Consider the following 23,540-nt stretch of genomic DNA (forward strand, 5'->3'; position numbering starts at 1 on the left):
CCATTCAAATGCTGGGGTAAATATTCATTCATTCATTCAATCATATTTATTGAGCACTTACTGTGTGCAGAGCACTGTATTAAGCGCTTGGGAAGTACAAGTTGACATCATATAGAGACGGTCCCTACCCAACAGCGGGCTCACAGTCTAGAAGGGGGAGACAGAGAACAAAACAAAACATATTAACAAAATAAAATAGAGTAAATATGTACAAATAAAATAGAGTAATAAATACATACAAACATATATACATATTTATCATCATCATCAGCAATCGTATTTATTGAGCGCTTACTATGTGCAGAGCACTGTACTAAGCGCTTGGGAAGTACAAATTGGCAACACATAGAGACGGTCCCTACCCAACAGTGGGCTCACAGTCTAGAAGGAGGAGACAGAGAACAAAACAAAACATATTAACAAAATAAAATAGAGTAAATATGTACAAATAAAATAGAGTAATAAATACACACAAACATATATACATACATACATATTTATATACACAAATATGAGGTAATCAGTGTGTCCTACGTGTCTCAATCCCCATTTTTATGGATAAGGTAACTGAGGCACAGAGAAGTGACTTGCCCAAGGTCACACAGCAGACAAGTGGCAGAGCCGGGATTAGAACACATGACCTCAGACTCCCAAGGCTGTGGTCTTGCCACTAGGCCATGCTGCTCCTCAGCTGAATAACAGGGATTACACTGCCTGCTCCTGAGGAAAGCTGCCAGAATATTTAGTGCTCAACCTGCTCATTGTTACATACTGCCCCAAGCCAGCAACAGCAACTTTAATTTTTTTTTTAGCGTATCCATTAAGTTCTTACTCTGTGCCAGACACTCTACTAAGCACTGGGCTAGATACAAGTTAACACTTGTCATTCATTCATTCATTCATTTGATCGCATTTATTGAGCGCTTAATATGAGCAAAGCGCTTACTGCTTGTGTCCCACATGGTGCTCACATTCCCAATTTACAGATGTGGTAACTGAGGCACAGAGAAGTAAAGTGACTTGCCCAAGGTCATTCAGCAGACACGTGGCAGAGCCGGGATTAGAACTCAGGTCCTTATGACTCCACTAGGACACTCGGCTTCAAGATTATTATGAAATAAATGAATCAACAAATGAAACAGCATGGGCCTGGCAGAAAGAGCACAGAGCAGGTAGTCATTCATTCATTCATTCATTCAATCGTATTTATTGAGTGCTTACTGTGTGCAGAGCACTGCACTAAGTGCTTGGGAAGTACAAGTTGGCAACATATAGAGACAGTCCCTATCCAACAGTGGGCTCACAGTCTAGAAGGGGGAGACAGAGAACAGAACAAAACATAGTCAGAGGACCTGGGTTCTAACCCTGAACTCCATCAATTTCTTACTATGTGACCTTGGGCTAGTCACTTCACTTCTCTGTGCCTCAGTTTCCTCAACTATAAAATGGAGATTCAAAACCTATTCTCCCTCCTATTTAAACTGAGAGCCCCATGCAGGACAGGGGCTGTGTCCAACCTAATTAACTCTTATTCACCCTAGCTTAGAACAGTGTTTGACACATAGTAATCACTTAACAAATACCATAAAAAATGGCATATACTGTGGAAACTTTCCAGGCACAGTGGTTTAATGTGATTATACTCTCCATTTTAAAGAAGGGTAGCTAGGAATAGTGACTTGGCCTAGTTCCCACTTGCTTGTAAATCAAATGTATCGAGGCTAAGATGCAAGACTCCCACTTTACAGAACTCAAGATACTGTCTCCAGTGTAACTCTGATGACCTGCTATTATTCATGTGATTGCTTCCCACGCTGTACTTACATTTATTTAAATTTAAATGAAAAGGACATTAAAACCCCAAGCACTGGCTTGGAGGAGGGGGAAGAGATTAGCACAGATGAATTCCTACATTTCACCAATCTTCCATAACTGCAAGTTGGGTAGAATGATGGGTGAGGAGGGCAAGATTTCCATTCCATACAGCAAGTTAGAGGCAGGTGACAGGTGCCTCTAGGGACCATCTCTATATGTTGCCGACTTGTACTTCCCAAGCGCTTAGTACAGTGTTCTGCACACAGTAAGCACTCAATAAATACGATTGAATGAATGAATGAATGAATTTAACTACACAATATGATTGAGCTAAGGCCTGGACATGTCATACTTCATCATGCACTGTTTAGGCAGGAAAATCAGATGACATCCTTTTCCTAAACAATGACTACTGCCAGGGCAGACCCTGGGATAATTCCCTCTTTAGGGCTGAATGACCTAAAGACAGAGCACAGAATGGCCTAATAATAATAACAGTAATAGCATTTATTAAGCTCTTACTATTTCTCAAGCACTGTTCTAAGCACTGGGGTAGAAACAAGCTAATCAGGTTGGACACAGTCCCTGTCCCACATGGGGCTCACAGTCTTAGTCCCTATTTTACAGAGGAAGTCACTGAGGCACAGACAAATTAAACGACTTGCCCAAGGTCACACAGCAGAGCCAGGATCAGAACCCAGGTCCTTCTGGCTCCCAGGGCTGTGCTCTATCTACTAAGCCAAGCTACTTCCCCTGACCTGCTGTGTGACCATATATCATATATATGGAGAATGAGAATAAATGTTACCATGCTTATTTCCCAGTACTTAAACCCTCTGAGGTTTGGTTGATTTTTATACCTCCCTCATCCATTCCTTCGATTTTAAGTTACCTAACAAAAGCCAAACACTTGTTACAGAGCATTTCCTCAAAAAATGTGATTCATGGTTTTCTATCTTGCATGTCCTCGTTTCTTAAAAAATGACTGAGTCACTGTTGTTTAATCTGATAATTATGCAAACACTAAATCTTACAGTGGAGCAGAAAATGTTAACACACATTGAAAAACCAAAAAGCGTAGAACTATAATCTGTATGATAAAATGCATTACTCTGTTTAAAAGGATTGTTTTACAGATGCAATTAACAATCAGCAATCATACAGTTTAGACCGGTGTTTTGATGCCATCTGTTGGAATAAGTCTTCTCGCTCCCTAGAATGAAGCTATAATTTTCCGTTTATGGTTTCATTAGGCAACAGACAGTATAACAGCTCCACAAAAAATCCCCTAAACACTTTCATTTTTAAAGGCTTCTACGAACAATTGTGTCACCAGATTTTTCTGAGGGAGATTTTTCAAGGTTAGTAGTAGGACCCCAATTACTTTTTCAGGACAGAGCCCTGAAACATTACCCACATTCTACAAGATAGTAATCATTATCATCTTTTTTAGTTTTTAACTAGGATTTATGAGTTCTAAACTGGAACTTATTCAGGATAAAAATGAAATGAGATCTGTTCAGGAATTTATAAAATTATGGTCTTGTCATAAACTGGCAAATAATTTAAACAACTGATGTCTCAGAGGTAATAGCTGGGAAGATATGTTCATATTTCTGTATTTCTGTTATTAATCTATTAAATGTTAATTTAAACCTTTTTGACTTTTAATACACTAGGGGGTGCTAGATCTCTATATGTCCACAAATTACAACACTAAACTTTTTATGCAATTAAGACTTTTTTTATAATTTATTAAAACCAATTCCAATAGTCTAATAGGCTACTTTGATAAGCTTTTCCATAAATATTGAAGCAGCGCGAAAAGCCATTAGGCTCATAGGTGTGAAATATTAAGCAATAGTAGTACTTGTCAAGAAAAATACCATTTTACATTCCTGAAGAGCAATACTCTCCTGTCCATTGAGTCTTCAAAACATGAAAGGAAGCTATTCCCTTCAAATAGCATGAGTGCCCCGTTTGAATATCTTAATAACGAATATTGCATTTAAAGTGACACAAAGGAAATCGAAAGCAGCCTTAATCACAAAGGGACTAGAGTGTTACAGAATTTAGCATTTTAATTCAGCTTGTTAATTCAGCTTGCTTTCCTTATCGTGGCATTCAAAACAAATTGTAAATGGGAAATAAGTAATGATAAAGATGGCATTAAGTGCTTACTATGTGCCAAGCAATGTGCTGGGCACTGGAGTAGATACAAGAGAATCAGATTATAGTCCCTGTCCCATATTTGGATGATAGCCTAAGTGGGAGGGAGAACAGGTATTTTATCCCCATTTCACAGGGGAGGAAACTGAGGCAGAAAGAAGTTACGTGACTTGCCCAAGGACATAAAGCAGGCTAGTGGCGAAGCTGGGATTTTTTTTTTAAAGAATATTTGTTAAGCACTTACTATGTGCCAGGCACTGTACTATGTGATGGGGTAGATACAAGTTAATCAGATTGGACACAGTCCCTGTCCCAAATGGGGCTCAGAGTCCTAATCCCCATATTACAGATGAGGTCACTGAGGTCCAGAGAAGTTAAGTGACTTGTCCAAGGTCACACACAGCAGACAAGTGGAGGAGCCAGGATTAGAACTCAGGTCCTCCTGACTCTTGGGCCCGTGCTTTATCCACTAGGTCATGTTGCTTCCCTAGAACCTAGTGAGGTTAGTGGCTCAGTGGAAAACACACAGGCTTGGGAATCGGAGGCTGTGGGTTTTAATTCCAGCTCCCCCACTTGTCTGCTGTGTGACCTTGAGCAAGCCACTTAACTTCTTTGTGCCCAAGTTACCTCATCTGTAAAATGGGGATTAAGACTGTAAGCCCCACTTGGGATAACCTGATTACCTTGTATCTACCCCAGAGCTTAGAAGAGTGCTCAGCACCTAGCAAGTGCTTAACAAATACCATTATTATTATTATTGAAAGTACTGCACCACAGGTTAGCATATTCATCAATCCAACAACGGTATTTATTGAACTTTTTTTGCACAGAACACTGGACCAAGTGGTTGGGAGTGTACAGCATAACAGAGTTGGTTAACACATTCCCTGTCCACCAGGAACTTTATAAGTTTAGAGAGATAGTAGAGAGAAGCAGCATGGCTTAATGGTAAGAGCCTGGGCTTGGGAGCATTTCACAGGGCCCAGGTGACTCTGGAGAGAAGGTGTTTGAAATGTAGCATTCTCACATGTCGTCATAGTTTGAGATCTCTAATTATTCTGTTGGGCTGTGGGTTTCAGGATGTTTACCCCCAAAATTCTTACTGCCTTTCAAGGATTTATTTTTCTTCAAATGTGGGAAGAGTTTGGATTCAGATTTTTACAAATGGAGTCATAGTTTTGCTTCTTCACGTTCAGCTGTAACAGCAACATTGCATGTAAGTGTTTCTTTGTTTAAAGTGATGCCCAGGGGGCATTTGCAAATGGCTTATGTGGGCACTCAACATCGTGATTATTTTTTGTCGCCATGTTAAGGGAATTCTTGATTAATTTAGAGTTTTGGACTCCAGCATCAGTTAAGAATATAGCACTATCCGAATCTTGTTTGCAGAGGTACCTGCTCCTCTGTGTGTGTGTTCGTGTGCATGCATGTGTGGAGGGGCAATGGGAGATTGTTATTATGATAGTATTTGTTATCATCATCAATCGTATTTATTGAGCGCTTACTATGTGCAGAGCACTGTACTAAGTGCTTGGGAAGTACAAATTGGCAACATATAGAGACAGTCCCTACCCAACAGTGGGCTCACAGTCTAAAAGATTTGTTAGGTGCTTATTATGTGTCAAGACCGTTCTGAGACCTGGGGTTGATCTCCCCCGCCCTACCTCCTTCCCCTCCTCATAGCACCTGTACATATATTTGTACAGATTTATTATTCTATTTATTCTACTTGTACATATTTACTATTCTATTTATTTGGTTAATGATGTGCATCTAGCTTTATTTCTATTTATTCTGATGACTTGACACCTGTCCACATGTTTTGTTTTGTTGTCTGTCTCTCCCTCCTAGACTGTGAGCCTATTGTTGGGTAAGGACCGTCTCTATATGTTGCCAACTTGTACTTCCCAAGCGCTTAGTACAGTGCTCTGCACACAGTAAGTGCTTAATAAATATGATTGAAGGAAGGAAGAAGGGAGTCAGAGGCCGTGGGTTCTAATCCCGGCTCTGCCACCGATCAGCTGGGTGACTTTGGGCAAGTCACTTGACCTCTCTGTGCTTCAGTTACCTCATCTGTAAAATGGGGAGTAACACTGTGAGCTCCCTGTGGGACAACCTGATTACGTTGTATCTACCCCAGTGCTTAGAACAGTGCTTGGCATATAGTAAATGCTTAACAAATGCCATTATTATTATTTTTATTATTACCACTCCCACTGTCTCTGCCCTGCCAGTCATCTTTCAGCTGGGTCCCAGAGGGCAGTGAGAAAGTAGGTGGATGGGGGTTCAGTCCATCACAAAGTGCAGAGATGTTTTCATTACTGGACAATTTTATGGCCAAAATGACCATAGGACAGTGCCAAAGCTGTGCCATAACACCACACCTTGACAAATCTTGGTTGGCCACTTTCAGGATTCCTGCCGGACCTGTTCAGTTCACAGAATAATTGATTTGTCACTGATGGCACCATACTAGTAGCAGTTGTAGTATTCATTCAGAGCTTACTATGTGCAGAGCACTGTTCGAAGCACTGGGAAAGAATATTTAAATGGGAATTAGGGTTTCTGCCTTTGGAGGACTTAAGCTTGTTACCATCAGAGAATGTGTTTGCTAATTCTGTTGTGCTGCAGTCTTCCAAGTGCTTAGTTCAGTGCTCTGCACATCATCATCATCAATCGTATTTATTGAGTGCTTACTGTGTGCAGAGCACTGTACTAAGCGCTTGGGAAGTACAATTTGGCAACATATAGAGACAGTCCCTACCCAACAGTGGGCTCACAGTCTAAAAGGGGGAGACAGAGAACAAAACCAAACATACTAACAAAATAAAATAAATAGAATAGATATGTACAAGTAAAATAAATAGATAGAGTAATAAATAGTACAAACACATATATTTATTACTCTATTTATTTATCTATTTATTTTACTTGTACATATCTACACATAGTAAGTGCTCACAAACTAAAGCACTCCCCTTCTAGACTGTAAGCTTCTTCCCCATCTAGACTGTAAGCTCACCGTGGGCAGGGAATGTGTCTGTTTATTGTTATATTGTACTCTCCCAAGAGCTTAGTACAGTGCTCTGCACACAGTAAGTACTCAACATGATTGAATGATGAAGGAATAATAATAATAATGATAATAATAATGGCATTTATTAAGTGCTTACTATGTGCAAAGCACTGTTCTAAGCACCGGGGAGGTTACAAGGTGATCAGGTTGTCCCACGGGGGGCTCACAGTCTTAATCCCCATTTTACAGATGAGGTCACTGAGGCCCAGAGAAGTTAAGTGACTTGCCCAAAGTCACACAGATGACAAGTGGCAGAGTGGGGATTTGAACTCATGACCTCTGACTCCAAAGCCCGGGCTCTTTCCACTGAGCCACGCTGCTTCTCTGTAACTGAGGAATGAATGAATAAATACCATTTATTGATTCGTTGATTGATTCAAAGCTCCAGCAGGCTAACACAACTGGGACTAGAACCCAAGCTTCCTGATTCGCAGAGCAGTGCTCTTTCCATTGGACCAAAAGTGGGACTGAAATTCAGGACCTCAAAGAAAAAGCTGCACAGCTCCTGACACACGTATGTTGCCGACTTGTACTTCCCAAGCGCTTAGTCCAGTGCTCTGCACACAGTAAGTGCTCAATAAATATGATTGAATGAATATGTAACCTATTGCACAAATGACCACTGTAAGAGATGACTGACATTCATTCATTCATTCAATATTTATTGAGTGCTTACTGTGTGCAGAGCACTGGACTAAGCGCTTGGGAAGTACAAGTTGGCAACATATAGAGACGGTCCCTACCCAACAGTGGGCTCCCAATCTAGAAGAGTGGAAGGGTTCCAGGGATAAACCAAGAAAACAGTCCAGTGAGTTTCCCTTCTCTACCTAGAAAATCAGCAGAATCTATTAATATGTTTAGGATCAGGAAGCACATAAACCACAACTGTTGGGGAAGAGAGAACTTGATTTCAGTAAGGTTAAATCACGCCTCACTAATATGCTGGAGTTCTTTGAAGGGTTCAAGAAGCATATGGATAGAAAGGAACTTGTGGATATAATGACTTTCAGGCCTTTGACAAGGTTACGCACCTAAATTCCCTTTTTGTGTTTGCTAATTCATTCATTCATTCATTCAATCATATATATTGAGTGCTTACTGCGTGCAGAGCACTGTACTAAACACTTGGGAAGTACAAGTTGGCAACATATAGAGACGGTCCCTACCCAACAGTGGGCTCACAGTCTAGAAGATGGAGACAGACAACAAAACAAAACATATTAACAAAATAAATAGAATAAATATGTACAAATAAATACAAATATGTACAAATAGAGATGGTCCTTACTCAACAGCGGGCTCACTGACCTTGGATCTCCCCGAGTGCTTAGAACAGTGCTTGGCACATAGTAAGCACTTAAGAAATACCATCATTATTATGAATTATTATTATTATAAGGCCCGAGGGTCCCTAACTGAACGAATGAGTGAGTGATCATGACCTGAGTGATCATGGGATTGGAGGAAATGTTCCATCAGGGATTGAAAGCTGGGTAACAGGGAACAAAGTGTAAGGGAAGCAGCTGCTTTTTGGGATGGAGAAGTTTTAATAGTGAGATACCTACGAATCAACAGTCAGATCAATTTTCCTTAACATCTTCATAACTTAGGGAATTTACAAATGATATTTAGCTCTTCCGGGAAGTGAAATATCTTGCAGATGGGGTTTAACAAGATGGAAGACCTCATGGAGCTGAGTTAAAGTACAAAGAATGGCAGGGGAACATCCGGCCTGAAGGCAGGAGAAAGTAATCAGAATTACAACTCCACAATAATGGGATCTGAGCTATCAATTACAATATTAATCAATTAATATCAATATTACTAGCTGATTAAGCTGTTAATCAGCAGCCATTATTGAACCTGCGGGCCTTGGAGTCAGAGGTCATGGGTTCAAATCCCAGCTCCACCACTTGTCAGCTGTGTCACCTTGGGCAAGTCACTTAACTTCTCTGGGCCTCAGTTACCTCATCTGTTAAATGGGGATTAAGACTATGAGCCCCCCATAGGGCAACCTGATCACCTTGTAACCTTCCCAGCACTTAGAACAGTACTTTGCACATAATAAGCACTTAATAAATGTCATTATTATTATTATTATTACTTGAACTAGCTGCTTGGGACAATATAGTAGAATTATTCACCAACTTGGAAATTCCTCTATCCAACTACAACCTCCTCACCTGCCTTCTCTCCCACAAACCCAGATTGAACCCCTTCCTTCCTCTCCCCCTCCTCATGCCCCCCACCTTACCTCCTTCCCCTCCCCACAGCACCTGTATATATGTATATATGTTTGTACGTATTTATTACTCTATTTATTTATTTATTTCATTTGTACATATTTATTCTGTTTATTTTATTTTGTTAATATGTTTTGTTTTGTTGTCTGTCTCCCGCATCTAGAGTGTGAGCCCGCTGTTGGGTAGGGACAGTTTCTATATGTTGCCAACTTCATCATCATCATCATCATCATCAATCGTATTTATTGAGCGCTTACTGTGTGCAGAGCACTGTACTAAGCGCTTGGGAAGTACAAGTTGGCAACTTGTACTTCCCAAGCGCTTAGTACAGTGCTCTGCACACAGTAAGCGCTCAATAAATACCATTGAATGAATGAATGAATGAATGAACCCACTTTCCACAAAAGAGACCTTCCACAAAAGAGGTCTTCAATCTTTTGACCCTCTTCAATTTCTTAAAATCATCACATCCGATTTGGTATTCATTTCCAAGCTACCTTTTCTATCCAGCGCTTAGTACGGTGCCTGGCACAGAGTAAGCGCTTAACAAATTCCATCATCATTATTGTTATTATTATTAATGAACTAATTGATTCCCTCAACACTGCTCTCTCCACAGAACTCAGCTCTTTCAATCCCTCGTCCCTCCACCAATCTTGCGCCACTAAGCCACAACTCTGGATTATTTCCATGTGTGCCAGGGATCAGAGAGATAGGAGGAGAATCAGGAGAGGGCAGTGTCAGTGAAGCCAAGGGTAGATAATGTTTCCAGAAGAAGGGAATAGTCGACAGTGTTGAAGTCAGCTGAGGGGTCCAGGAAGATTAGGATGGAGTAGGGGCTGCCGAATTTGGCAAGAAAGAAATCATCTGTGACCTTGAGAGAGCGGTTTCTGTGGAGTGAAGGGGGCAGAAGACAAATTGCAGGGGGTCGGGGGAGAATTGGAGGAGAGGAACAATTGAAGATAGTGGTCAGGGAGGGAAGAAGGGAGGGGACAAGTGCTTTGATGAGGTGCGAAGGAATGGGGTTGGATGCACAGGTGGAGGGAGTGGATTTTGAAAAAAGGTAGGCGATCTCCTCTTGAGCTACTGCTGGGAAAGATGGGAAAGTTAAAGAAGGGGCAGGGAAAGGGAGGAACTGGAGAGTAGCAGGGAAGATTTTGTGATAGCTTCATTTTCTCAGTGAAGTTTTCCTAATAGTAATTATAATAATAATGATAACAATAATTGTAATACTAATGGCATTTGTGAAAAACTTACGATGTTTCACACACTGTACTAAATTCTGGGGTAGATATAAAATAATCTCAAGTCATCCAGAGCCCCTGTACTACTGTGTGCAGAGCAGTGTACTAAGCACTTTGGGAAAGAACAATACAACAATAAAGAGTGACATTCTCTGCCCACAATGAGCTCACAGTTTAGAGAGGGGAAGACAGACATCAATACAAATAAATAAAATTACAGATATATACAGAAGTGCTATGGGGCGGGTGGTGGGGGAAGAGCAAACGGTGCAAGTCAGGGTGATGCAGAAGGGAGTGGGAGATGAAGAAATGTGGGGTTTAGTCTGGAATGACCTCTTGGAGGAGATGTGCCTTCAATAAGGCTTTGAACGGGTTCCAGGGGGGAGAGTAATTGTCGGATTTGAATAGGGAGGGTGTTCCAGGACAGAGGCAGGACGTGGGGCAGGTGTCAGTGGCAAGAAAGGCAAGATTGAGTCACATTGAGAAGGTTAGCACTAGAGGAGCAAAGTGTGCGAGCTAGATTATAGAAGGAGAGAGGAGAGGTGAGGTAGGAGGGAGCAAGGTGGAGTGCTTTAAAGTCAACGGTGAGGAGTTTTTGTTTGATATGGAGGCGGACTGGCAATCACTGGAGATTTTTGAGGAGGGGGGGGTGGCATGTTTTGAAGAAAGATGCCCCAGGCAGCGGAGTGAAGTATGGACTGGAGTGGGGAGAGACAGGAGGTTGGGAGGTCAGCAAGGAGGCTGATGCAGTAATCTAGGTAGGTTAGGATGAGTGATTGAAATAACGTGGTAGCAATTTGGGGGGAGAGGAAAGGGTGGGTTTTAGCGATGTTGTGAAGGTAAGACCGACAGGACTTCTATTATAATAGCAGCAGTAGCAACAGGGGCATTTTGTGGAGTGTTCATGTACACAATAGTACACTATTCTAAGCACTTGGGAAGTAAAGAATAACGAAGTGAAATATCCCTTGCCCACAAATTGCTTTCATATTAACAGGGAAGACAAACATAAAACTATTTGCAATGTTAATGGTCAAAATATATATATTGAGCTAATATATACATGAGATTAGTAGTAATTATATTATTAAGCACTCTGTGCAAAGTACTGTACTAAGCACTAGGAAAAATTATAAAGATTAAAAATTGCTGAGAGCCCTGGACTCAATGGGCTCACAATCTTATGAGAAGGAGCACGGCTTCTCAGCCATCATATGACAAGCAGCAATTTTATGAGAAGCTGCTTATGAGAAACAGCGTGGCTCAGTGGAAAGAGCCCGGGCTTTGGAGTCAGAGGTCAGGGGTTCAAATCCCGGCTCCGCCAACTGTCAGCTGTGTGACTTTGGGCAAGTCACTTAACTTCTCTGGGCCTCAGTGGCCTCATCTGTAAAATGGGGATTAAGACTGTGAGGCCCCTGTGGGACAACCTGATCGCCTTGTAACCTCCCCAGTGCTTAGAACAGTACTTTGCACATAATAAGCGCTTAATAAATGCCATCATCAATCAGTCAATTTAAGAAAAAGCAGGGGAGCAACTGTTTCATACGTAGCTCTTTAGGCACTTAATAAGTAATATTGATCAAGATGAAAATAGCATATCCAAATTATGTTGTTACTGACAACATAAAATCTCAGAACAATGAATTGATTGAGGTTTCAGGTGAAGTTTAATAAGCACATAACAATAATAATAATAATGGTATTTGTTAAGTGCTTACTATGTACCAGGCACTGTACTAAGCACTGGGGTGGATACAAGCTAATTGGTTTGGATGCAGTCCCTATCCCGCGTGGGACTGCCTTCATCCCCATTTTACAAATGAGGAAACTGTACTTCTCTGAGGCCCAGAGAAGTAAACTGACTTGCCCAAGATCATACAGCAGATAGGTGGAGGAGCCAAGATTAGAATCCATGACCTTTTGGCTCCCAGGCTTGTTCTCTGTTTGGCCATGCTGCTTTTCTGTCTTCCCTTTTCGAAGCTCCTCTGGGATGGTTTTCTTCCGCCTCCCATCCTGTTTTGGCAACCCCCTGCTACATTCACTCCAAGTACATCACAGCACGCTGAGAAGCAGCGTGGCTCAGTGGAAATGATGATGATGATGATGATGATGATGATGATGTTGCCAGCTTGTACTTCCCAAGCGCTTAGTACAGTGCTCTGCACACAGTAAGCGCTCAATAAATACGATTGATTGATTGATTGATTGGAAAGAGTCTGGGCTTTGGAGTCAGAGGTCATGGGTTCAAATCCTGGCTCCACCAATTGTCAGCTGTGTGACTTTGGGCAAGTCACTTCCCTTCTCTGTGCCTCAGTTACCTCATCTGGAAAATGGGGATTAAGACTGTGAGCCCCCCGTGGGACCCTGTAACCCCCCAGTGCTTAGAACAGTGCTTTGCACATAGTACACACTTAATAAATACCATCATTATTATTATTATCACAGACTGAATAGCAGCTGGGCCTAGTGGAAAGAGCACAGGCCTGGGAGTCGGAAGATCTGGGTTCTAATGCCGCTCTGTCAACTGCTTGCTGTGTGACCTCGGGCAAGTCACTTAACTTCTCAGTGCCTCAGTTGCCTTGTTAAAATGAGGATTGAATACCTGTTTTCCCTCTTATTAGGACAGTGACCCTCATGTAGGACAGGGATTTTGTCCCACGGTATTGACTTGTAACTACCCCAGCACTTAGAGCAGTGGTTGACACATAGTAGGTGTTTAACAAAATACCATAAAACAAACAAAAACCCAAAACAAAAGACAAATGTGAATCTTATCCGCAGAAGCTGCCCATTCAAGGATCACCAAGGATGCCAACTCCAACAGCCTCAATTCCATCCTAATCCTCCTCAACCTCTCTTTGCATTATCTAATCCTGGCTTTGCCTGTTTCACCTGTTTCTTCTCCTCTCTCTCTCTCTCTCTCTCTCTCTCTCTCTCTCTCTCTCTCTCTCTTTCTCGCCACTCATCCTCAGTCTCTTTCATGGGCTCCTCCTCTGCCTCCCACCTCCTAACTGTGGGTGTTCCTCAAGGTTCAGTTCTGGGTCCCCTTCTATTCTCCACTACACCCACTCCCATGGAGAACTAAATCCCTTCTATGGCTTCCACTACCATCTCTACTCAGATGATCAATTTTATGATTAATGAATCCCAAATCTACTGTTCTAGCCCTTATCTCTCTACTTCCATGCGGTTTCATAGTTCCTTCTGTCCAGATCATCTCAACTTGAATGTCCCACTGCCATCTCAAACTTAAGATGTCCAAAACGGAATTCCTCATTTTCCCACCCAAATCCAGTCCTCCCGCAATTTTCTCATCCCTGTAGACATACCTCCATCCTCCCTGTCTCATAAGCCCATAACCTTGGCTTTAGTCCCAACTCATCTCTCTAATTCAACCCACATATTCAGTCTGTCACAAAATTCTGTCAGTTCTATCTTCACGACACTTCTCACATCTTCCAAGAGACCTTCCCCTACTAAGCCTTCATTTCTCTTACTCCCTCTCTCATCTGCATCACCCTTGCACTTGGATTTTATACCCTTTATTCACCCCACCTTCAGCACTGCAGCACTTCTGTACATATCCATAATTTATCTTAAAATTTGTCTCCTCTAGAGCATGAGCTCCATGTGGGCAGGGATCATGCCTACCAACTCTGTTATATTGTACTCTTCCAAGAGCTTAGCACAATGCTCAGCACAAAGTAAGTGCTCAATAAATAATGATAGCAATAATAATAATGGTATTTATTAAGCAGTTACTATGTGCAAAGCTCTGTTCTAAGCACTGGGGAGGTTACAAGGTGATCAGGTTGTCCCATAGGGGGTTCACAGTCTCAATCCCCATTTTACAGATGAGGTAACTGAGGCCAAGAGAAGTTAAGTGACTTGCCCAAAGTCACACAGCTGACAATTGGCAGAGCTGGGATTTGAACCCATGACCTCTGACTCCAAAGCCTGTCCTCTTTCCATTGAGCCACGCTGCTTCTCTAAATAAATATGATTGATTGATTTTAAAAACCAAGCTCTCTTTGTTTGGAAAGAGCATGGTCCCGGGAGTCAGAGGACCTGGGTTCTAATCCCAGTTCCACTACTTCATTCATTCATTCATTCAATCGTATTTATTGAGCGCTTACTGTGTGCAGAGCACTGTACTAAGCGCTTGGGAAGTACAAGTTGGCAACATAGAGAGATGGGACCAACAACGGGCAACAACGGGCTCCGTACTTGTCTGCTGTGTGAACTTGAGCAAATCACTTAACTTCTTTATGGGTCAGTTACCTCATCTGTAAATTGGGGACTAAGATTGTGAGCCCTATATGTGTCAGGATGTGTCATCCAACTATCTTGAATCTACTCCAGTGCTTAGTACAGAGTCTGGCACTCAGTGAGTGCTTATTTTTTTTTTTAATTAAAGACTCCTGTAGAGCAAAGCCTATTTTTTGAATAGGTAATCATAGAGAAACATTTTTTTCCCCTACAAGGAAAACAACTTATTGCTTCATTGCTATTTTACTTTAGTAGTTCAGAAACTGTAAACCAGGGACTTGGGTAAGCAGGTGCTTCTTCTACATACTTAGATTTTATATGCACAAATACTCTTCAGCATTTAGTAAAATGTTTCCATTTTTCTTTTCATTTCTTAAACTAGCTTGCTGGATGTTCTTGTGGTTCTTGATTTAGGAGTCTGAAAAACCCCTACCTAAGTGAAAATCTATTCATTAGCCTGCCAAATTGGCTACTTTCCCAGAGATTCACTAAAATACTAACAATAATACTTGGCACTTCTGCAATTTATCCGTAAAATGGGGATAATATCCCCTATTTCATAGGGATCATGTAAAGATTAATAAAATAAGGCCTGTGAAGTGCTCTGAGCTCTTCAAAGAGTTCCCAAAATACAAAACATTGTTATTATCTAGCACTATTCAGTGCTTCTCATATAATGCTCATTCAAATTGGCCTTAACATTTCAGGAAACTGAGGTATAAAGAAATTAAATGAATATCCCAATTTTATTGCAATACAATGGGAGAATAATGATATAATCCAGGAATCCTAGTGATCATGTCAAGTCTGAAACCTTTGGAATGCACTTGTCATACACTTTCTGCTTTTTTCATTTTGCCTAGTCAAAGTATTTCTACTGAGGAGTAAAGGGAAAATGGTTAACAGCAATGCTTACCCAAAAATGAGTAAATTTTCTCAAGTGAAACTGCTCCTGCTAAATAGCTGATATCATTATTGCAGAATAATGTCACTCTAGTGCTATTTCACTGTACTCTAGTCTTGTATAATAGCATATATATTTGTGAGGTTTAAAAACATTATTTGAGGAAAACTGTTGGAAGGTTCTTTTTTCTTTTGCATTTAAATAGTGAGTTTCCATTTCAAACTAAGTATCTCTGACTTCCTTTGAGGACTGACTTTGGGGAAAAAGCGTGGCTCACTGGAAAGAGACCGGGCTTTGGAGTCAGAGGTCATAGGTTCAAATCCCAGCTCTGCCAGCTGTCAGCTGTGTGACTTTGGGCAAGTCACTTAACTTCTCTGGGCCTCAGTTACCTCATCTGTAAAATGGGGATTAAGACTGTGAGCCCTCCATGGGACAACCTGATCACCTTGTAACCTCCCCAGCGCTTAGAACAGTGCTTTGCACATAGTAAGCTCTTAATAAATGCCATCATTACTATTATTATTCCTGCCCCTAATTGTCAAAATTGTTTAAGGATGGTTTTTTTGTCCAGCTTTAGATCCAGGACTTCAGTTTTTTACAAGTTTTTGGAGATAAATTGCAAATGCTTATTTATTTATGAAGTTGTTTATATAGTCCATAACCATCCCTGTTGGCTTAACAGGAAATTTCCCTAATTATCATCTCTAGAACTCTACTGCAGTGCAAAGGGCTGCTCTAAAGTCAGAGACACTGGTAAAATATGTCTTAGTGGGAGAGGATGGTGGTGTCAACTGTGATAGGAAAGTTAGGTGGAAGAGAGGATTTGGGAGAGAAGATGAGTGTTTGATGATTGTTCTGATAATTTTGACACCTGTCTGCAAGTTTTGCTTTGTTGTCTGTCTCCCCCTTCTAGACTTTGAGCCCATTGTTGGGTAGGGACCATCTCTATATGTTGCCGACTTGTACTTCCCAAGCGCTTAGTACAGTGCTCTGCACACAGTAAGTGCTCAATAAATACGATTGAATGAATGAATGAATGAGGCATTCAGTTTTGAACATAATGAATTTGAGTTGCTGATGGTAGAGATGTCCTAAAGGGAAGAAAAAATATAAGATTGCAAGGAGAAGAATTAGGGTGCTGATGAGTTAGAGTGTGAGTGAGAATGAGGTGTTTTGGACAGAGAAGTAATAGGAGAGGAAATATTTCCATCAGTAAAAGAAGGTTATATAGTGTTTCCAGAAGACACTAATGGAGAGTTGAGAAATAGAAGAATTAAGAATCACAAGACCATTCAGCAAGAACATCCATTTGCCTCAATGCCAGTAAACTGACTACAGTCCAGGATCTCATAATAATTGTAGTGTTTATTTAGCACTTACTCTGTACTCTAAGCAGTAAGATAGATACAATAGAATCAGATCAGATACAGTCCCTTGTCCCATTCAGGGTTCACATTCCCGTATGTTAGAGACCCTGTTTTTCCACTTCAGGTTTTGAAAATGGCTCATATGTCAATGCTGATGAAAATCCAAACCTGCTTTCTGATTCAGAGAGCTTTCTGACTCAGAGCCATAAAGAAGGCTGGATCATACCACAGCTTTACAGATGCCTTTATTTTGGTACATCATTTCCCTCTTTCGATGAGTAGAGGGAAGATTGACAGAAATCTCCTCATCCTTAAACCTAAGTCTAGCAACAATTCTTGACTTCAAATGTCAATTTGAATCCCACAAAAGGCTTTGTTTTAGAGCTTGGGATGAAAATAAAGAGGAACCGTTCCGAACGCTGCACCGCTAAAACAGAAAGTGCCGATGTGACTGTTCCAGGAAGAGTGATTTCAGAGGGGATTTTTTTTTTCCTCTCAAGGAGTGGATTTTGCCGTGGCAGGGAGCCAGACAATGAATTGGCTTGGCCAGCTTGAGAAGGGGCCAGGGGGCATCCAGAGACTGGGGAAGACAGCCTTCCCTCTTGCAGCTCCAGCTTGCCTCTAATAATAATAATAATTATGGTATTTGTTATATGCCACGCACTGTACTAAGCACTGGGGGGGATACAAGCAGGTCAGCTTGGACTCTAGACTAAGCTCACTGTGGGCAGGGATCATGTCTGTTAAATTGTTATACTGCACTCTTCCATGTGCTTAGTGCAGTGCTCTGCCCACAGTAAGAGAAGCAGTGTGGCTCAGTGGAAAGAGCCCGGGCTTGGGAGGCAGAGGTCATGGGTTCCAATCCCGGCTCCGCCACATGTCTGCTGTGTGCCCTTGGTCAAGTCACTTAACTTCTCTGAGCCTCAGTTACTTCATCTGTAAAATGGGGACTAAGACTGTGAGCCCCACGTGAGACAACCTGATCACTTTGTAGAGAAGCAGAGTGGCTCAATGGAAAGAGCGTGGGCTTTGGAGTCAGAGGTCATGGGTTCAAATCCTGGCTCCCCGATTTGTCAGCTGTGTGACTTTGGGCAGTCACTTAACTTCTCTGTGCCTCAGTTACCTCAGCTGGAAAATGGGTATTAAGGCTGTGAGCCCCCCGTGGGACAACCTGATCACCTTGTAACCTCCTCAGCGCTTAGAACAGTGCTTTGCACACAGTAAGCACTTAATAAATGCCATTATTATTATTAGTAGTAGTAGTAGTAGTAAGTGCTCAATAAATACAATTGACTCCATCTGGTGGGATGTGGCCCCCAGCTGGTAGACCTCACCCTCACTAAGCTACCCATTAATAAATAATAATAATAATAATAATAATAATAATAATAATAATGGTATTTGTTAAACACTTACTATGTGCAAAGCACTGTTCTAAGTGCTGGGGTAAATACAAAGTTATCAGGTTGTCCCATGTGGGGCTCACAGTCTTAGTTCCCATTTTACAGATGAGGTAACTGAGGCACAGAGAAGTGAAGTGACTTGCCCAAAGTCACACAGCTGACAAGTGGCAGAGCTGGGATTCAAACCCATGACCTCTGACTCCAAAGCCCATGCTCTTTTCACTAAGCCACAGATGCTTCTCTATTGAATCAGCTTTGCTACTGCTTCTCCAGTTGAGCTGGATCAGCTCTCAACCTTCCCCCATGACTTTTCTCCCACAACTGCAGTGTTAACTTTAAATGCCTACCCATGCCAGTACAAAAATAATGTATTAGTTTGATCCTCACGTACAGTTAATTGTGGGAAATGGGAGTTGCCAGTTATTTAAAGCTTCATTTTTTTTAATGTTATTGGTTAAGTGATTACTATGTGTCAAGCACTATTCTAAGCCCTGGGGCAGGTACAAGTTAATTAGGTTGGACATAACCTCTGTCTCGCACTGGGCTCACAGTCTAAGAAGAAGGGATAACTGGGGCACAAAGAAATGAAGTGATTAGCCCAAGGTCACACAACAAGCAATTGGCAGGGCTGGGATTAGAACCCAGGTCCTCTGACTCCCAAGCCTGTGCTCTTTCCATTAGGCCATGCTTCTCCATCTTAACTAAAAGTCCAGGCCCGAGAGTCCAGGCTGTCAGAAAGCCACTCCCTGCAGGGATCTGGCATCGATCATGTGGAGGCTAGTTAACACGAATGTTTGCTAATTGGCTTGACCGTCCTGGCTTTGACCAAGTTATCCTCCTAGAACTCCCAAGAAAGTTAGAATTGGGGGATGGATGGGAAGGAATGGAAGGAAAATGGTGAGAATGAGGAGATGAGTAACTATTCAAACCATATGGTAAGACCTCTAAATACCAGGATCTTATGATGATGAAAAAACAAAATGATAGATTAAACTCTTTTAGAAGTAGGTATCCATTTTTCTCTAAATTAAGTAGAAATGACTAACCTTTGGCTTTAAGCTTTCTGCTTCATGCTTTATCTGCTTTCTTCTTTCACTGTACCCCCATTTGAATGCTTTTCTTTCAAGCTAACCTTACTCACTGTGCCTCTCATGCTTCCAATTGCTTCTTCACGCTATTCCTTGAATTGTTTTGTTTTGCTTTCTGCTTTTCCTTTTATAATAATGATAATAATAATTGTGGTAGTTGTTAAGCGCTTACTGTGTGCCAGGCATTTTACTAGGTGCAGGAGAAGACACATGCTAAATAGGTTGGACACAGTCTCTCTCCCACATGGGGCTCACTCAATCCACATTTTTCAGGTGAAGGAACTGAAGCCCAGATAATTGAAGTGACTACCCAAGATCACACAGCAGACAAGTGATGGAGCTGGGATTAGAATTCTATTCTATTCTATTCTATTTTGTTAGTATGTTTGGTTTTGTCTCCCCCTTTTAGACTGTGAGACCACTGTTGGGTAGGGACTGTCTCTATATGTTGCCAATTTGTACTTCCCAAGCGCTTAGTACAGTGCTCTGCACACAGTAAGCGCTCAATAAATACGATTGATGATGATGATGATGATTAGATGATGTATTAGGTCCTTCTGTCAGGCCGGTACTCTATCCACTAAGCCACACTGCTTCTGACAGCCAAGGGAAAAATTATTGATAGTGGAGTGGAGGGAAAACTATTTGTCAGTGACAGATAGAACAGAGAAGCAACTGGCAACTTTCCTTCCCCTCAAGAAAGACATTATAGAAAAGGGAAGATTGAGAGGACAGTTTGATGAGTGGGTGCTCTCCCTTCTCTATCTCCTGAGGAAACTGAGACAAAGAGGAGTTAAGTGACTTGCCCAAGGTCATGCAGCAGACAAGTGACAGGGCCAGGGTTAGAAGCTAATCACCTGACGCCCGGCTGATGCTCTTTCCACTAGACCATTCTGCTTCTCATAGAAATCAATCAGTGGTATTTATTGAGCACTTCCTATGTGTAGAGCACTGTATTAAGCACTTGGAAGAGTACAACAGATTTAGCAGGTAAGTTCCCTGCCCAAATTGATCTTATATAACCTTATATTTATGCCATTTCCCCTTTCAGTAATTTATTTGAAAGTCTATCTCCCCCTCTAAGATGTTAGCTCCTTGGGGGCAGAGATTGGATCCACTAACACTATTGTATTGTACCCTCCCAAGTACTTACTACAGTGCTTTGCACACCGTAAGCACTAAATAAAGACCACTTGTTGGCTAATGTTTCTGTTCTACTTTCCAAAGAGTTTAGGACTGTACATTGCACTCAGTGGGTGCTCAATAAATACCATCTCTGCTTCTAGAGGATTAGGGATGGGAAGGATGGTTAGAGATTAGCTTGGGAGAAGTGGAAAGCTAGATCTGGGGTGCAGTCAGAGCACACAGTAGCTGGTTATAAGGAAGTCTGCTGATGGAGAACTGAAGCTCGTTTTTAGAGGCTTTTATGTAAGAGGCAATTGGGAATCATTGAGGTTTCTGAGGAGATTGATGTAAATGCATTATCTCATTGTGACTAAATTCTTTCCTATTAAATTCAGCAAATGACTAAGGATTTTCTTTCCAACAGACCAGTAACTATAAGGTCTCTTGGGATCCCTCTGAGATGATGAGTAGGAATTAAAGGACAAGCCAGAGTCCCTACCCTAGCCATTAAACCTAAGGAATTAGCATAAGGAAAGCATTTTATTATTTTAAGCCACATTTTTTAGGTTTCTTGAAAAAGTACACAGGATTTTCTTTTGATAGTAATCCCATGTCTTTATTAGAAGGCATTTTGTGCAATGCCTTCATCTCAATGTGGATGTTTCCAAATATCAGTTGGGCCAATTTTACTTCATTTTTTGTTTTTTTTTTTTTTGGCAAATGTTCATACCAAGAAGACACTAAGGCTAGGAAAAGTCTAGGGAAAATGTGGAGGAGGCAGATCAGCAGCTGGATGGATAGAGACCATAGCAATGATAATGGAAGAACCATAGGAAAGGTTGCAGATTATGGCAGAGGATAGGACATTCTGGAGAAACTATATCCATGGAGTTGCTATGAATTGGAAGTGACTAGACAGCACATAATAATAATAATAATAATAATAATAATAATAATATTAAAAACCCTTGACTTGGACATGATTGTGATTGGTATTAGTGGTGGAAAATCTTAGCTCCCTGACCCACAGAGAGTCCCCAGATTATGGCATCCTACATAAAGAATGTCAGGGAATTATGTTTCTTTTGCACTGAATTTTTCCATCTGAGAAATTTCAAATATTTACTAGACAAATCAGATAAATTTTTGACCTGCACTTTAATTTAAGATTTTTGCTGTCCATACCAAACATTTTCATTTTCAGTGAAATTCTCTTCTCTCGCATTTTATTACCTGAGTGCTCTAAAGATGTGGTTGAAATATGATAATATCAGACTGCCAATGGAACATTTAGATTGGACCAAAGTATTGAGGTTGGAAGATGACACTTACTCATATCTTCGTTTTCAAGCATTTCTTTTCCCCTAACAACCTCCTAGCCAAGCACTCTCTTTTAGAGCTTCTGTCATTCTCAATCAATGGTTCTTATTGAGCAGTTACTGTGTGCAAGCATTTACTCTGTGTATACGAAATGGAAGTCATACATGCCCTATCAACTTGAAATTGCAAGGAAGTCATGACATAGGCCCAGGCTTTATTCCTACATTTGTTTAGACTGTAAACTCCTTGTGGGTGGGGTGCATGTCTACCAACTCTGTTGTAATGTACTTTCCCAAGTCCCTAGTACAGTGTTCTGCACATAATAAGTGCACACTAAACACCACGGATTTCAAAGGCACACATCAGAACAGTATCCTCCACTGTAACAATGCTGCACATTCAAGTCAGGAAATACCATTTTGTAAGGAAATCTTTAAGTGGGCCCCAAATGCACCTTAAAATATATATTTTAATGTTTTCAAAATGATGTAATTTACCTTTCATTTGCATTTCTTTGGAGGATTGTGAGCTCATTGTGAGCAGGGAATTTGTTTACTGTTGTATTGTACTCTCCCAAGTGCTTAGAACAGTGCTCTGCACACAGTAAGTGGCCAATAAATATGATTGACTGACTGACAGTAATAATGTCATATTTGTTTAGCATTTCCCATGTGCAAAGCACTGTATTAAACACTGAGGAAGTTATAAGATAATCAGGTAAGACACACTGCCTGTCCCACATGGAGTTCACAGTCTAAGGCGGAGGAAGAACTGGTATTTAACCCCCATTTTACAGGTTGAGAAACTGAGGCACAGAGAAGTTCAGTGACTACCCCAAGTTCATACAGCAGGCAAGTGATAGTGCTGGGATAAACTTTTATGAAGGGAAGGCATTTTCAAATGTCTAGTTCAACTCCAGATTCTAAAATTCTGAATTCTGTAGATACACGGTTTACTACAGGAAAAAAAAGTTGCAAAATAAGATATGATATGAATGATATATATTGGCCAACTAAAATCCTTTGAGATGGTTTCGACATTTGAAATTCTAGTCTAACTTGGAACTCATTAGAATAATGGAGTTACGGTGGATAGTTAGAAAGCCAAATTATTGGGGTAATAAGCCTTGACCAAGTCACCACTTCTCTGTGCCTCAGTTTCCTATCTGTAAAATGGGGAGTAAGACTGTGAGCCCTATGTGGGACAGAGACTGTGTCCAACCTGATTACCTTCCAACGCTGGAGTAGAGTGCCTGGCACATAGAAGGCATTTAACAAATACCACAAAAATATGGGCAATAGGCAAATGAGATAAAATAATCAACCAATAAAGTGACTCAAAAATGATATTGGGGATGGACCATACATTTTTCATCTCATACATAGTAATTTTGAGGAAAATGTCATCGTGTGATACAAATTAGGTGGAATAATGATTTGCAAAGGCAAATGCAGAGCATTCAAAACGCTCAAACGAAGAACGAACGGAATTTATAAACTAAAGATGGTTTCATTGTG

The sequence above is a fragment of the Tachyglossus aculeatus genome, chromosome 1 (assembly GCF_015852505.1).
Source record: "Tachyglossus aculeatus isolate mTacAcu1 chromosome 1, mTacAcu1.pri, whole genome shotgun sequence".
NCBI classification, from domain to species: domain Eukaryota; kingdom Metazoa; phylum Chordata; class Mammalia; order Monotremata; family Tachyglossidae; genus Tachyglossus; species Tachyglossus aculeatus.